At 42.1% G+C, this 3,340-nt stretch overlaps 1 long non-coding RNA gene across 1 annotated transcript; it reads right to left on the bottom strand.

The window, feature by feature from the left end:
- Positions 1–704: 704 nt before the first annotated feature.
- On the bottom strand, positions 705–2,846 carry LOC138920356 (uncharacterized). Its single transcript, XR_011431402.1, has 2 exons — positions 2,723–2,846; positions 705–1,424 (listed from the first exon to the last, which is right to left on the bottom strand). It is a non-coding gene; the product is annotated as an uncharacterized lncRNA (long non-coding RNA).
- Between the last annotated feature and the right edge of the window lie 494 nt (positions 2,847–3,340).

The following is a 3,340-nucleotide window of genomic DNA, read 5'->3' as shown; positions in this document are numbered from 1 at the left end:
TCACCTATGTATCCCAGGTGCCCAAAATAGTCTCTGGAATATCGTAAATACCTGTTGAGTGAATGAGTGTAGTACCTGAAAATGTACATGAGGAAGAACAGAGGGTTACTTTATTTTATGTAACTTAGTGCAAAGGGTTCAATTATTTCCCCAAGAATGGGATATTGCTTTGTCAGAACTCTAAGAGGTCACACAGGCATTGGGCTTCTTGGCTGAATCTTGGCAAAGTTGGGCAGGAGGAAAGAAGGTACCAAAGATTATTTTTAGGTATTCCTTACCTCTGTAATGCTCAGGAATTCACTGTTTTGAGTTACTGTGCTCTGGGAGGCTGGTAAATGATGGTTTCTTCTTGCGTTATCCAGTTAGCATCTGGTTGTAGGAAGGACATAACTCTCACCCTGAGGGCCCTGTAACATCCCAGCCCCAGGCTTTTTCCACGTCAAGGAGAGGCACTGGTCATCCTGGTAGAAAGACCACAACACCTTGGAGTCAGCTCTCCAGCTGGCTTCCAGCATTGACTATTATATCATTATTTTCCACGAAGACATCTGAGCAAGTGAAGGCAGCATGATTGTATTGTGCCCCTCTCACTGGCGCGCGTTCCCACAGCAGTCAGGATTCTCCCTCTGTCCGCCCCCTGCAATTGCTTCTGGAAAAATTGGATATTAAATCCTCTATCATTCCACAAGCCACTGATTTGAGTATTTTATCTTGAAGAGCAAATGGACTTTTATTTTTTCTTTCATTCAATCCTGAAACCATCAATAAAAAGAGCAAAAGAACAAAAGACTGACCATAGAAAAGGTTTTCTCTAGCTGCTTATTTTGACATAAGTATAGACTCACAAGAAGGTGTAAAAATAATACAGAAAAGTCCTGTGTACACTTCTACCAGTGTCTCCCGATGGTAAGAGCATACGTGATTAGACTACATATCAAGCCCAGGAAACAGACATTGACACAACATAATTACAGACCAGTTTTTACGTACACTTATCTAAAGAAGTGTTTAGTAGTCAAACTCTACAAAATATTTGCTTTGTTTTATGCTTCAGTTTTGTCATATCTGTGATTTAATTAAGTGATAGGAGAGGATGAAATAAAACCACACCATATTTCTACAGAAATAAGGTGTATTAGTTTCCTGTTGCTCCCATAGCAAATTAGCACAAATTTAGTGGCTTAAAACAACAGAAATTTGTTCTCCCAAAGTTCTGGAGGCCAGTTGAACAGCAGTTTCACAGGGCTGAAGTCCAGCTCTCAGCAGGGCCACGCTCCCTCCAGAAGTTCTGGGAGAGAATCCGTTCCTTGCCAACTTCCAGTGCTGCCGGCATTTCTTTGCTTGTGGCCACATCACTCCTATCTCTGCCTCCAGCTTCGCATGGCCTCTCTTCTTCTGTGTATGCATCACCTCCCTCTGACTTCCTTTTAAGAGAACACATGTAATGGCATTTAGAGCCCTCTCAGATAATCTGGAATAATCTCATCATGTAAGGTTCATAATTTAGGGGCCAGCCCCGGTGCTAAGTGGTTAAGTTCATGCACTCCGCTTTGGCGGCCCAGGGTTTTGCCGGTTTGGATCCTGGGTGTGGACATGGCACCACTCATCAGGCCATGCTGAGGTGACATCCCACATAGCACAACCAGAAGGACCTACAACTAAAAATGTACAACTATGTTCTGGGGGGCTTTGGGGAGAAAAAGAATGAAAAAAGAAAGATTGGTGACAGATGGTAGCTGAGGTGTCAATCTTCAAAAAAAAAAAGATCCATAACTTAGTCACATCTGCAAAGACCCTTTTTCTCTATAAGGGTAACATTTACAGGGTCCAGAGATTCGGACCTGATATCTCTGGGTGGCCACTAATGCCTACTACATAGGGTAAATTCAGGGATGAAATGAAGAAAGACTTTGCCATCTATGTAGCTGTGAGGATTGTCACTGGAACATACTCTCTCTTTAACCAGAAATATTTTCTAATTGCTAAAAAGAACGGAAAACTTTGGGCTATTCTTTAGTTTGCTCTGTATTCATTTTCAATTGCTTTGAAATCCGGAGACGGATAAGATTTTTCTCACTTTGGCCTCAATTGGTTTTACATGTGTTGCTAATGGATTTGAAAGACGTAATGGAATTAACCATCCTTTCATAAACGAAATGGTGTTTTCATGAAATTTGTGGTTTACGTTTTTGAACTATGAACTGCTCCTCTCTTCCTTTGAGCTGGAATAACAGCTGCTTAATTTATAACCCAGGCACCGAGTCTGGTTTGAGTCACCGTCAGTTTTCTTCCTTTGTAACCGGTCATTTCGATAGTGAAAGTGCAGAAAACTCTGGGGCGTGCGGGCTGATCCCAAGCTGGCATTTAGATGCTTGATAAGACTAACGGAAGACGGCTGGAAACCAGCGAGCTTGATTACTCTCCCCGCCCGCACCTCCTCCCTCCCCATGCGCGATGAATCGCGTCAGATTAACAACACAGTGGAGACAAAGACACTGGATTAGATTAGCATTGCTTGCAAAGAAATTTCATTAAATGTCTTCAGTGAAGGTCCTTCAGAAAAGCCTCATCTTGTGAACCAATCTCCAACTCACAAAATGAGACCAAGGGTCAGAGAGAAACAAAGAATGCTTTTGTGGCATACTGTAGCCACACAGAGTGTATGTGGCAGATGTTCATCCTGACGCGATGCAGATGACTTCACACACGGGGAGTCACTCACCATTGCACTGGCTCGTTTCCCTCCAGGACCATATCACCATCTCTCCTCGACGTCCGTCTGTATGAGGAACGAAGAACGCTGTGAGCACAGCCACGGCCGCTGGTGTTTTTGACCAGTTTTGTTTCTCTGAGGCAATCCCAAACGGACGTCTTGTTTTCCCAAACTGTTTTCCAGATCTAAATTTCTAATGCATGAGTAAGAGAATGATGTCTATGTTTACGTGCCATGTATTCATGCTTTAAATACCTTTCCCTTTATTCTGTGTCTTTTGTAATTTGTGTTGCTAATTTCTTACAAATTAAGATATAACAAATCTACAGCTATGTGGTTGAAGCGCTAAAGCAAACTGGATGTGTTTTAAGAATACAATGTAAAGAGCTTGTAAAAACTTATTTCAGGATTCTGGGCCAAGTTTGCTTCCCTCCCCAGTGGCCAACTTAACGAAAAGAATGAGCAATAGAGAAGAAAATATCATTTTCACTGAAAATACATGGAAAAATCAAAGTTACAAAGAATAACTGCCAAATACAACAAATTTTGGATCAAATCAAGGCATGACACCAAAAAGCACATGCAGACCCCCACAGGTCTTTTCCGGCATACAGTTTTCCACAAAGG

This window comes from Equus caballus, chromosome 23 (assembly GCF_041296265.1).
Source record: "Equus caballus isolate H_3958 breed thoroughbred chromosome 23, TB-T2T, whole genome shotgun sequence".
In the NCBI taxonomy this organism is placed as follows: Eukaryota; Metazoa; Chordata; class Mammalia; order Perissodactyla; family Equidae; genus Equus; species Equus caballus.
The sequence above is the reverse complement of the archived record's forward strand: the minus strand, read 5'-3'. Positions and strand labels throughout refer to the sequence as shown.